A 14,690-nucleotide genomic window follows, 5' to 3' on the forward strand; every position below is an offset into this window, starting at 1 on the left:
AAATTTTTTTAATATTGCACTGTTCAGTTTGGTAGTCCTTAGCCACATGGAACACATCAGCACATGAAATGTGACTAGTGAAACAGAGGAATGCAGTTTTTATTTTCATTAAATTAAAAAATATATATATAAATTGAAATAACAACATGTGTAGAGGAATATTAGCTTAATATTCTTTCACTTTATTAATAAATATAGTTCACAAAATAGTAAAATAACTAATGAACGTGATTTTGTCAATTTTCATGAAAAGTGATCAATTTCTGTGAATCCTATGCCTAAGCATTTCATTCTGAATGAGATAAAAGAAGCATGGGCTCTAAAGCAAGTAAAAAAACAGCCTCTGTTAGTCTGATCTTAAATCATCTTTTAAATGGACAACTTCTTTTCAATGTATGGGAATTTCCCCTCAGTAAGGACTGCAGAGTAAGTGCTATTAAATTAAACAGCCCTACTGAATACCTTTGTGGGCAATTCACACACGAAGAGCATCAAAAATTATAATGTTATTGCTTACTTATTTTATGAATCCTTCTTCCTCAGTGGTGTGGGTTATTTTTATATGAACCTTTAATTATCTTTCCTGAAACTTACAAGCATAAATCTTTCCTGAATTCTCTGGTAAAGAGACACATTAAATGTTTACAAAAATTCACTGGAAATTTTGCTGACAACGCATTCGAAATACAATTTTCTACCTTGTTCCTACACAAAATCCTGTTGTATTAGCTATCCTTAACATGTAAAATGACACATACTCCCCTCATTTTCCTGACAACAATGACATAGAGTCCACAATTACAGACCCAATAACTTTGGTTAAAACCCTTGCACAACCTGTTATTCTTGGCACACTTGATAAATGTTGAAAGATATAATTGGAATTTAAACAAAAGATTCAATAACATTTTGAAGTGACTTCATCAGGAATACACTTAAAATTCCATAGGAAAATAGTAAATCTATGTTAAAGAAAAAAGAATTAATATTTTCCATTGACAATTAAAAAATGGGCAGCTGTAATGTTTCACTGCAGTGCAGACGTTGTTGCTGTTTTTGTTTTGTTTTGTTTTGTTTTGTTTTGTTTTGTTTTGTTTTTTGGTGAGGCTGCCCCAAGGGTTTTGTTGTTGTTGTTGTTTTGGTGGATTTTTCTTGTTTTTTTTTTTCTTTTTTTTTTTTTTCTTTGTTTGCTTGTTTTTTGGTGTAGTGCTGATGTTTTGATCTGGGCTAAAGTGACAGTACTGATAATAAAATGAAAAAAAATAATTTAACTTTAATTTGCATTTAACACGTACCCATACACCAATAACTTAAATTTGTTAGTGGTTGAAAAGCTGACAAAAATTTTGCTTAAATTTGTCTAGTTGTTTCATTTTATTAGCATTCTTTGAGTATGTTTGTGTATGTGTGTGTATCTGTATGTGTGCAAATTTATTGAATTGCATTAATTCACTCTGGCTGCTTGTAACCTCTTTAGCCTCTATAATTTCAAACCCTGTAAGCAGTGACTTTGAATCTAATATTCCCCTCTAAAATATCTCTAAATTCTGTTATTTTAATTTATAGGAAAATTGTTGATGTGGTCACTCATGTTGTTGGCTTATTATGCTTTATAGTTTAATTGACCAAACATTGCACTTCTATAGAAATTTTTCTACATAACACAAGGATAGGAGAGAAGGGACTTAGTTTCAATTAGAAACAGCATGGATCCTGTGATTTTGAACACAGAATACATGACAACTGAGGTTTATTTTTCAGCTCTAAGGATCCATATTTACAATAGTAATCAACCTGTCTCAATTTATTGAATTAACTAAATATCGGGTAGTGCTGGGATAATATAAATTTTGCAAACATTCTATATTCTATTTTACAAATATATTTATATTAAAAATTATATATTACACATCAAGTATCTTCTGTATGAGTAATGTAATATGTTAAGAAATACCCTAACGTCTTGGCTTTGGCTATTAAGCTATATTGCACAAAAGTATGAAAAAGATTGAACTTCTCGAATCTGTGGGTGGATGTTTTTCATTTTTTAATATGCTCTAATTCTTGTATTTTTCTCGAATATTTATTTTACTTTGTTTGCTCTTTATTTACCTTCAGAAAAGAGCATGCCCCTTCTTTTGACACATCATTGACGTGAGATGTTGAGCACATATGTGTTTCAGTTTCATTTAGGCTTCCTATGCAACTTTGATTTCATTTGCTACATACCTTCAAATGTTTTGACAAGGAATCAGAACGTTTCCTTCAGAAAAATTTGGAACCTGCATTTTTGCATGATCCCTGAGATCTCTGTGGGTTTTTTTTAGCCAAGTCCTCAGCATATTAACTTACTCTCTCTATCTTTCCTATAGCCCAGCTGCAGCTTTTTGGGTCACAGAGGAGTTTTCCTTGTTCTCTAAGTCCCTTCTCAGCTTTCTGTGCCTTTAGACATCTTTACCCATCCTCTGACTTGCCCTTAGTCTTTAAACAGAAATGCTCTATATTCTGTAAAGGCCTGGAATGTCTCAGATATATATTTTGAGCATTCTTCTTTCATCCCAGACTGAAGCGGTTGGAGTTATTACATGTCATAAATAAAATTTCTTGGATCAATCCTGCCCTCTTAGGAAAAGTAGCTGAAAGCCCAAATCACCTTTAATTGATAACCCTCATCTCTCTTCTACTCTTCCCCACTATCACATACGTAATGTGGGAAAATGCAACTCACCCATTTTGGAAGAGAAATATGTATAAGAATTTTTTATAATCCTTTGGCAATCTCAGAAAGTCTCAAAGAATCTAGAAAAAGTTAAATTCTCTAGGGAATAAATTATTTCCACTTTGCCTCTGTCTATACTCATATAGCAATGCTTTCCCACGTGCCTAATGACAGTGGTAAACATTCTACCTGTGAGCCTGTATGAAATGCAAAGACAAAGCTCGTCCTCTGAGATAATAGAGATTTCTTCCATGTTATCACTTACCAAAAGAACACTATGTGTAGGGATAATACCCCTGGATCAGTGCTTCTCATAGTGTCATCCATCAGAATCAAATAGGCACTTGTTATAAATGAAGATCCTCAAGCCCCATTCCAACCTGTTGAATCAGAAACTCTGGGACTGCTACCTAGAAATCTGTGCTCTACCAACCTCAGATGATTCTGATGTAACATTTAGTTGAAAATGCACTGATCTCTATAACTATGGTTAAATATGTTAGTGTGACTGTGTGTGTGTGTGTGTGTGTGTGTGTGTGTGTGTGCGTGCGCGCGTGCACTTGAGTGTAGGATTCAAAGATTAATGTGTCAATTTCTACCAAATACTTTAGTATCTTAATTATTAGCCGAAATATATTTTAATGACTAAAAGCCCTCTCTTCTCTTTTTAAATCCAATCTGATTTGTAATGGTGCCATTTAAAATTCCTAGTGCTTCAGATTTCTGACGCTCAGTTTTCTCATCTGTAATAATAACAGTGAGGCCTTAAGGTTGCAATGGATATAAATAAGGAAATGTAAATATGTAAAATACTCAGTGTAGAACCCATGGACATTATAATTATGGCCATTACTTTTTCCAATAAGGGCTATAACCAATGGAGCTGCTTTATTGGAATTAATTAATACCTTTGTTTTTGGTTTGCACAAACTTGCTCCCTTATATTTTATTTTTATTTTTTTAAAGAGAGACAGCATGCATGCACATGTGCTCTAGTGGGGAGAGGCAGAGAGAGAGAGAGGGGGAGAGAATCTTAAGCAGGTTCCATGCCCAGTGCAGAACCCCACATGGGCTCAATCTCATGACATGAGATCATGACCAGAGCCAAAATCAAGAGTCAGACACTTAAGCAACTAACCCACCCAGGCACTCCTATTTCTATTTTTTTTTTAATTTTTTTCAACGTTTATTTATTTTTGGGACAGAGCGAGACAGAGCATGAATGGGGGAGGGGCAGAGAGAGAGGGAGACACAGAATCGGAAACAGGCTCCAGGCTCTGAGCCATCAGCCCAGAGCCCGACGTGGGGCTCGAACTCACGGACCGCGAGATCGTGACCTGGCTGAAGTCGGACGCTTAACCGACTGCGCCACCCAGGCGCCCCTATTTCTATTTTTTTTAATGTAAGCTCTATGCCGGATGTGAGGCTTGAACTCACAACCCTGAAACCAAGAGCCATATCTTTTGTGGACTGAGCCAGCCAGGCACCCCTGCTCCCTTATACTCAATATTGAAGATGCCACATCCCTGCTTTATACTTCTTTGAACATGTCTCTTACCACCTAACATGACTCTTTCTTGCTTTCTGTGTGTTCCAAACACATTAAATAAATTAAAGCCCTATTGTTAGAAAATGCAATGCCTAAAAAAACTCTTTGAAAGACATAGCTATAGCACAGTATAAGTGGCTTGGTACTTACTGAAGATGATGTAGACATTTAAAAATTTTTAAACAAAATCACGTGGCAAACAAAATACAATATTATTTTATATAGCAATGGTGAACAGATGCAATTTTTATCCATCCAACATGTATTTCTTGAGTGCCTACTGTACCAGGCACTGTGCTAGACTCTTCAGAAACACTTGAAAACATGGAAAGAAACATTTTGTACCTCATGAAGTTACAATCTAGAGGAAATGTCACAAATTAAATAACTTACTAAATAATTTTATAGTTATGATTGTACAAAACAAGTTGTATTTTTTGAGCATTTAATGGATTAGAGTTATTTGTAGAATGTCAGATTTATTTATTATACTTTCTTCCTCTCTCTATTCCTTTTCTTTTCATCTCTTCTTCATCCTTCCTTATGTTCATTACAAATGGTATCAGGTGTTTGCTTTTTTAAATTTTTTTTTTTTTTTGAGAAAGAGAGAGAGAGCAGGGAAGGGGCAGAGAGATGGAGAGAGAATCCCAAGTAGGCTCCATGCTCAGAACAGAGCCTGACACAGGGCTTGATCCCGACTCTAAGATCATGACCTGAGCCAAAATAGTCAGATGTTTAATCCACTGAGCCGCCCAGGTGCCCCTGGTGTTTACTTTTTTTAGTCTGTATATTTTTCAATACTTAGTGTTATTGAAAGTAGCAGAACAGACAACTCTTGATTATAATGTTAATTTTAAATGCTTTTCTGGAGAAAATTTGGCAATGGCTATGAAGGTGTTGGGGAAAGAATTCCCTCTACCCTTCAAGGTCTTTCTAGTTGGACTAAGAATCAAATCGACGGGAGACAGATTAACAGGAGAAAATAAAATTTAATGGCATATGTGTATAGGGGATCCATGCAGACACAGAAATTCCAAAGAGTCAGCCAATTAGATGTTTATATGTGCTAAGGAGAGGGGTAGGATCTGAGAATACAAAAGGGAGAAAGACTATTATCAGGAAGGTGAAAGGAGATGTTTGGAAGATAAATGTTTCCACATTATACAGGCGAGTTTCCTAAGTAAAGAGGAATCTCTATTAATAGCTCTCTTCCTGGTACGAGTAGGCAATGACAGGGAGGTAAAAAGCCTTTCCTGAATCTGCTGGGTTTTGATTGCTTTTAAATCAAAACAATGGTCATGCCGACGTGGCCCCTCTTAGGGCTGCCTATTTGCTCCTACAAAATCCTTAATACCTAAATTATGTTCTAAAATACCAATATTATTTTAATTCAAAGCTAAAGGACAAATACTAAGGAATTTTTAATGGTATGGCAAAGATGAATAAGTTATCTCCTCATTGATAAGGAATATAATAACTGGAAGCAGTAACAATTTTGCAGAATGTATGATTATAACAATTTATGCATAGACGAAATGAATAGCTCTTCCAATTTAGTACAAGAATTTACTAATTTATAATGTAAAATAAAACATGCAATTTTATTGAGTTCTTAATTCAAGTTAATATATTTATAACCAGTGCAACCACTGATAACCTTACATTTTTGTCATTGGAATGGATAAGAAAATTTTAGACTGCTTTTACAAATCAAATGAGAGGAGATGTTGTATCACAAGGTAATAACTTTGATAGTATGCTTGGTTATTTTAAAGCTCAAACTATTTTTCATTTTTTCCCATAAAACATTATATTGAGGGAAAATATTGTCACACATAGTCATTCTAGTTTGGGAACTATAACCTCAATAAAAGTGCATTATAAAGCTTAACACTTTTTGGATTTACCAAATGACTCTTTATTTACCTTGAAATGGGATCCATTTGAAATAACAGTATTTCTGATAACAGATATAGGTTTCAAAGTGCCTTTGTTAAATTTTATGGTAGTATTTTAGCATTGGAAGATTTATAGAAGGATAAAGATGAGGACCTACAATATTACAAATAAAATGGCATTATTTTTCACTTTTGTAAACTTTACAACTGTTTCAAACATTTAATATATAATCCTAGAAATAACCTTACCTGGCACCTGAAGGCAAGTTAATTAACACTGTATCAAAGTAAATAAAACTTTCCATTTAAATGTTATATTTCCATATAAAATTGGAATGTTATAAAAAAATTATATTTTCAAAATCCCTAATTCAACTTTCCATTCAAATCAAAATCTCAATTTAGTTAGATCATCATTTTTATCATAGCATGTGTCTGATGATTGCTTGTTTCTTTAGATATTTTTGATTAGTTTCAACAAAGTGGCATAATATTTGCAGTAATTTTGGAGAACATTTTCCTCATTTATATTAATGCTTTCAAACATAAACATTTCTGTTAGTAAACCAGGTTTTATATACTTGAATTTGATTAAACATATTGGCAATGTATATTTCACTGTAAAAACTGTACTCCTTGAAAACATTTTTATTTTAGAGTAGAAACTTTAATGACAGACATAATAGTAACAACGTAAAGGGTATATTTGAAGTTGGCAAATGATAAAGCATTACAGTCACTTAAAAATACTATAGTATGAAACAGTTGGTGATAAGAGATTGCATGGTTTTCTACCTCTAGGTAACCTAATACTCTGAAAGCAATTCTATTACTTATACTTGAGCTGTTATGATTGAGTTTGTAACTGATTTCCAATCAGTTGTTATTTAATTCACAAAAAGTACCATAGAAATTATTTTTAGGTCAGATTATACAAAACATACAATTACCAATATTGAAAACAATTTTTTAGTCTGTAAAGCTTACATGGCATAAAAGATTTCAAATAAAATATCTAAATATTGCATATAAAGTATATAATGACTAAACACACTTGTATCCTGGTTGAGATTAAGAAACAGAACATTTAAAATATATTCAAGTGTTTCTTGTATCTCTAATGTTTTGTTTTTTGCTTTGCTATTTTTAAAGCAGTTTTAGGTTCACAGTGAAATTGAACAGAAGGTACAGAAAGTTCCCATATATTATCCACCTTCACACACAATCTCCCCCATCATCAACATTATTCCTAAGAGTGAAACATTTCTTATAATTGGTGAGTCTATGTTGATACATCATAATCACCCCTAATCTATGATTTACCTTATGGTTCACTTTTAGTTTTGTGTATCTATGGGTTTGAACACATGTGTGACAATATGTATCCACCATTGTAATATCATAGAGAATACTGTCATTGCTCTAAAAATTCCTTGTGCTATTCATATTCATCCCTCTCTTTCTTCTATTCCCTGCTGACTACTGATCTTTTTACTGTCTCCATAGTCTTGCCTTTTTAAAAATAATGTCATTATAGTTGGAAACATAGAGTATGTAGCCCCTTCAGAATAACCTCTTTCATTTTGTAATATGCATTTAAGTTTCCTTCATGTCTTTTGAGTGGAGCATCTTTTCATATGCTTGGTTGCCATCCATATATCTTCTTTGGTTCCCCATGGTTTTAAAACCCCATGTTTGCAATTATATGAAATGGGAATGTGTTCCTTTAGGGTAGGAACATAAAAAGGTTTTACCAAATAAAACAATATGTAGATTATAAGTAAACAAGCAGCTGGCTTTGCAAATATATTAATATGGTCTGTCAGGAAATAATAGATTTTTGAAATTGTTTGGGCAACAAAGCTGCAATTTCCTTGTGAGATCTGTGAAACACAATTCTGCTATTATATGGCTATTTCTCAGGAGAAGAAAATGTTTCTTCTCCACTGGATATGAACAGGCAGTTTGGCATCCAAATTTGCTTTAAAGCACTGAAGAAATAACAGTGGTATTTATGTTTAAACTTCTGATTATACTCAGACATTGAACACACAAAATTTTGCAAAGAGAAAACTATATGATATTTAGAGGTTTTTTCGTGGTAAAATATATTTATTTGCTATAATAAGGAATATAAAATAACACTAAATTCCAAATACATTGTTTTCCTTTTAATTAATACTTCAGACATTACCTACTCCAGTTAGGCTGTCCCTTTCCACACATCCCAAATAGCAAAATTAGTAACTATCCACACTTTTACTCTCTTGTTCTCTCTTATATTTTCAGAGAGCATCTACACACACACACACACACACACACACACACACACACACACACTCACGTACATAGTCATAAAAACTGGAAAAAAGAGTTCTATACTTTTTTATTGCACTACCTTAGAAGACCTATCATATTTGGTTTCTTCTCAGGCAATAATATGATCAACTAGCTTGGGACAATTGGAGCATTTAAAAGAGTAATCATTGCAAAATTACATGAAACATATTCAAATCAATGTTTATAATAATGCTCAGTAAAACAAAAGTCTTACTGGTCAACAGTTGCAGACTATGAGTCTGAAATTCTGTCTTGTCCAGCAAGAGGACAGATGCAGAATTGAATAGGAGAGAGGCTAATGTCTGGGAGGAGACAAGAGCCCTGAACAGGAGGGGATTCATCTCCATATCTATTGAGCGCCCAAGATCTTACACACGTGGTATACATGCAGAAGAAAACAATCAGACAGTACTCATTAACTTGTATGTGTAAGAAGCAAAGGGTCTGGGAGGCAAGTGGAGCTTGAAGTTTTGATCGAAGTATATTGGTCCAGATGGAAAGTAGTTCTTGCAGGTGACATAACAAGTTACTTATGATCCCAATATAATATCTCGCTAACTAACCTTAGGTGCTTTCACCCTGTGGCTGCAACTTTCTGCCCTAAGCTTTTTTAACCCATTTATGTAAGTGTAAGGAATTCTTGAACCTATTTTGCCACAGGTAACCTTGGAAGTTGCCACGCATTGAATCGTTCTGGAGCCTACTAATTAATTTTTAAAATACAAGGGCTATCTCTAGATCTTCCCTTCCCATTCTCCGTATTTCTCTCTCTTTTTTGTATAAAAGTTATACATGTTCAAGGTTTTAAAAGACCAGTTCTAAAAGGATTATAACACTCAAAGGTTTTAGCCCTATCTTGTGATTTTACTTTGATATTACCAAAAAATATTATTATAATTTCTTTTATTTTTCAATTTTAAACAATATTTCTTGGCTTCCTACTATAGAAATAATGACTTAGTTCTCATACACTTGACCTCCAGCTTTCACATATGCTTTTCACTGTCAATGTACTCTCACCAGCACGACCCTACAGATCAACCCCAATACCTGACCTTTACTTCCCACCTGCATGTATCCACTGACATTTGTCCCACATTTTCCTTACATTCTTCTTTCCAGTTTATCTTTTCACTCAAGCAAAAGACCCAATGGGCAAAGCATCTGGTGATGGAAACTGAAACTACTCCCTCAAGCAATAACAAATGCCCTTCTGAAGAGCTCTGGCCAGCCCAGACCACCCAGCCCAGTTTGAGCTCAGCCCAATGACTGACTCACATCATCACAGATGGACTATGAAGTGACTGATGTTACCTATTCCTCTTTATAATACAAAAATCTCCATTCAAGGAGGAGCACAAACCTCATGGACACAATGTACAACATATAAATAGGCATGCTTTTTTAAGGCACATACACAACCTTATACCCGCCTCTACACATAATGACAAAACTTTCCTTTCTGAGTATTCATCCCAACTCTAAATAAAAGGATCCCATTCACCCTTGCTCTCAAGGTACAAGTTACAGCTTTGGAAATTATTCCTCATGATCTCCTTATTCGCTGCAAATAAAGTTTCCTTTGTGTGACAGTTCCACCTGGCATAGTCTCTATCTGTAAGTCACAAAGGAGTGAACTCACATTAGTTCTGTTACACTACCATTGCCGACATTCAATTTATTATTTATATACATACCTGTTTGCATGCATATATCAAATTCAATATATATACTGAATAACAGAATACTATAATTTCATTATAATACCACTTTTCTTTCTTTCTGGGAATATTTAATGATTATATTTTCCCATTTTTTTTTATTTTGTGCACACTTTCTGGTTGAAATGTAAATCTACTTGCAACAGTATCAAATATATCATTTGTCAGATTCATTGTTTACTCTTTCTTGGAGACAGATCTTTAGTTGATTATTCTCCTGATTCTAGGCTTACTGCATTACTGTTTTTCTGGTATCTCCATTTGCCTTCATTTGGGGTCTTCCATTCATCCTCTATTTTTTTTTCCTCTGAAGGCCATATACTCTACTTTTCTTGATTTACTACTTCCTTTTGATGGCACAGATAGCTCTTCAGAGTCTAAGAAGTGGTACTGGGGAACTACAGTTTTGGGTCTTTGCTTGTCTAAAAGATCTTTATTTTATCTTCACTTTTGATATATAATTTGGCTGGTTATACAAATCCTGTTTCTGTATCATTTTCCCCCAGAAATGTTAAAGTTATTTTGCATGATCTTTGTGTTTCCAAGTGGTGTTGTTAAAAAGTGCAATGGCTTCAGTGTATTAATTGTTCTTATTTGTTCTATTTGCCCACATATATCCTAAAGCCCATAAGATATTCATTAAATTTATATTTTTCTGAAATTCTTAATAATGTGCTTCATGGAGCAATTTTAGCACAGATTTGTCTAGGCATTTGAGGGAGGGAGCTTGTTTTTTCTTTTAATCTATAGAATAGGTTATTCAGATCTAGAGTTTTTACTGATCTATTTATTTGACAATTTCCTACTAGTTTCTATATGCCATTTTCTGAAACTCCTGGGTTTATATTATAATATGCTTAGATTTTTTTCCTTCTCCTTTTCCCATCTCTTTTTCTCTTTAGTTTACTTTCTGGCATATCTCTTTATTGTTATGTTTTAATATTTCTATTCTTTTTTTTGGAATTTTAATTAATGTGTCTAAAACATATGCTTCTGATTTTTGTTAGAATTTCATGGGAAGAATGGATATACATATGAATTTTTATATAATATAATATTATATAAGTATATAATTTATGTAAGAATTTGGCCATATTTAATGAAAATTCCTAGTAATATTGTTAATTGTTGAACAACAATATGGCTTAGTAGTTCAGACACTACGTAACAGTCAGAAAGGCTGTTTAATAGCCAATATTTACTGGGTGGGTGACCCAAGTACATCCAAGTTATTAAACTTTCTAAGCCTCAGCTTCATCTCAATACTGTGAGGGCAATGATATTTACCTCAGTTTATTGTGTGGGTTCCATGTCTTGATATTTATTAGTTGAATTCACAGAGATATCCATTACCATGTCTCTTTCATTTCTTTTCATAGAGTCTCCTTTGGCTTTATTCCCTTCACTATTTACTCTGAACCCTCAGGTTCTTTGTCATGATAACTAATTAATCTAAAACATGGAGAAACTAATCCAAATAATTTCTTTACTCACTTTTATCTGCTTTCAAGAACACTTCAACAGGAAATACTAGAACCCTGAAGATAATAAAATCACTTTAAGAAAATATATGATTCTTCCCACAAACCTGCTTATTTCAAGGCTTCGTGTTTAGCAACCAGCCACCACATTACTGCTGTTGCTCAGTCCATAAATTACTGAGTCATTCTTGATTCCTCCCAGTCAATTCCTTTGGCAAGTCTTGTCAGCTTGGTCTTTAATATTTTGCTATTTTTATTAATATACTTCTCCCCACATTAGAATTAAAATTCCATGTGATTAGGGACTTGATCTGTTTGATTCACTGCCTAGAATACTGTTTGCAACAAAATAATGAACTACTAAATAGTATTAAAACTAGATTGGGCCCACAGCAATGCTCAGTAGTAATAGTATTTCTCTTTGACTCAGATGCTATTTCAATCTTCAATATTCTCTTTGTGTCACCTCTCATCATTTTGATTCTTCACATTCATTTTGCTGAATCTTCTTTCTTTTAGAGACTATAGAAGCAATTAAATGTGAACTACCTCAAGTCACATCTTGTCCGCCAACTCAGAGAAAATACTACTTCCTTTACACTATTGCGCCAAATGCTCAAGATATTATCTCCAATGCAATTACTTAATTGTAATTTCAATAGGCCATCCCATCATTCCAAACATCCAGGTGTTTGGATGAAAGATGGGATATCTTATATGACCAGAAATTACATGGTCAATAGTTCATTAACTCATTTATTCTATTGTAAAGTGAATTCCCTATTGATAACAATATTCTGTAGTATATCATGACAATTTATAAGTTATTCATTAAGCACTAAAAAAAGCATTACAGAAGAGAAATGTATATTCAGTAAAAACAAATCACTGGCCTCCTCATAGTGAAATGAGCTAAGGTTTTGTCAATCTGCTTTCAGTAACTGATTAGCATGCTGAGCATCAAATTTTGTTGCTTTTTGAAAATTTGAAGTTTGGAAAAGGTATATCTATGTTTTGAGCTCATACCTAGTAGTCATTATTGAGTCTTTCTGGGGAGCTTTACATGACACAGACTTTCCTTAAGGATATTTGCTTATCCCTAACTTAAGCCATAATTTCTTCCAGAAACCATTAATGGTTTCCCAATGGAAATATATGCCTTTTCTAAAGCCATTCCTGGATATCCGGGGCGATGATCTAGTGGCACAGAAGTACTATTAGGATTTCTGCCAGCAAGTCCTGTAAAGTCATTTTTAAAGGAGGCTTCAAACTTATCCTGCCAAGTCCAATGGACAAAAAAATTCCTTATAAACCCCAAGTGTTGGTAGAGTAAAAGATGACTGTAAGTCAGGATGGGATATGATGAAAGTTCGTGAAACTTCTCAGTCCAGTTCTATATATATCTTTCTCCTTTCTCATTGGCTATGCATATATAGAATTAATTTCTCACCTATACTTTAGATTTCAATTTTAGATTTAGACTGTCTGCATAAACTAGAAAAGTCCTAAAATTCATTATTTTACACTTCCTCTTGTTTGTTGACTTGTGATCGTCATTTCTTTCTTTCCCCCATGCCTCCATGAGGTAACTCAACTCTATTAAATGACTTTTAAACATTGAAAAGTGATAGTCACAGGAAATGAGGGCGATCTGCACCCTCCCCCTCTTCAGAAAATTGCCAATGACAAGCATCATCATCAGCCTTATCAGTAAGTGAAGAAGAAAAGGCAATCTGTAAGGGAGATTTAGTGAGAGCTGTCCATCTGGGTACTCATGCTACCTAAACTATTACAATTCTGAAGATTCCAATCTTATCCTATAAATGTCCTGCTTTTCACATGTGATACCTGGCAGGACTGTAAATGTAACTGACATTGTAATTCGCAACCAGCAGGATCAATAGATCAATGTTTGATTTGGGTCATCAGGTATCTCAGTTTTTCAGCTTTGTGAGATAAGAGATTCTTTTATCGCTACCATAGAAACTTTCTTGATTTCTGCCAATGACTTGAGCTGATATTTGAACTTTTATTCTCTTTTTAAAGTTTCCTGATTTTGAGGCTGCACCCCACTTCACAGTTCTTAATTCCTCATTTGTTCACACCATTGAGTGGAGATGACAATGCAGTCCTTAAAATCTTAGATCTCAGTGGGTTCTTTACTAGATACTAAGGATATCTAAATTTAACTAAGGAAAATTCAATTTTCTCCTCCAGCCATAGAGCAAGATTCATGATATTCCTATTGAGAAATGGGAATGCCTAGCATTTTCTTACATTTTCTTAAGGATCTCTTCCCTGTAATGCTCTTTGGTAATTAGGCCAATATAGAAGTTAGGAGAAAGGATTTTCTAAGTTCATTCAGTTTTTATAGTTGAATGTGGGGACCTGTCTCTCATTAAGTTGTAGCTATTAGGGAATTCTTCCTAATTAAGAAGGACATTTGGGTGTTGGACAAACAAAAATAACAAATATTTACAAATACCACACTGCTTTGTATGACTGATATGGTTCTTTACCACCCAGCACTGTTTTATATGTCCTTTCTTATCTTCTACCTCTCGATATGATGTTGACCTAATTATATTTCCTGGAAAATGCCATGACTTTTCATGCTCTGTAATCTTTGTACATGTTCTTCCTTTTTTCCTTCAAATTCCATTCAATATCTTAAGTAGATCTTCTCATTCCTGAAGATTTAATTGTAGAAACCTGAAGTCCTCATCCATAGAGAGTTATATAATTGGTTTCTCCTCTAACATAGCTTCATGGTTAAGCCCCTTTATGCTGATCACATTACTTCACATTCCTCTCTCTCTCTCTCTCAATCTCTCTTTCCTGGTCCCCTCTCCCTCCTTCCTGCTCTCCTTTAAATCCTTTAGGAGAAAAGCATATTTTACATATTTTCAGTTTCTCACAATAGAGCATAGTACCTTGTACACTCTCAGTACTTATCATGAGTTTAGTGTTGAATATATTCTT

General features: G+C 33.9%; 1 long non-coding RNA gene across 2 annotated transcripts in view; it reads right to left on the minus strand.

Annotated features, from left to right (window-relative positions):
• Positions 1–5,037: 5,037 nt before the first annotated feature.
• The window catches only part of LOC111558377, a 540,126-nt gene continuing 530,473 nt past the window's right edge, over positions 5,038–14,690 (minus strand). For both annotated transcript variants that reach the window (XR_006591608.1, XR_002739206.2), the window contains one exon: positions 5,038–6,320. This is a non-coding gene — a long non-coding RNA (uncharacterized LOC111558377). The remainder of the gene's footprint in view (positions 6,321–14,690) is intronic.

The sequence above is a fragment of the Felis catus genome, chromosome F1 (genome assembly GCF_018350175.1).
Source record: "Felis catus isolate Fca126 chromosome F1, F.catus_Fca126_mat1.0, whole genome shotgun sequence".
NCBI classification, from domain to species: Eukaryota; Metazoa; Chordata; class Mammalia; order Carnivora; family Felidae; genus Felis; species Felis catus.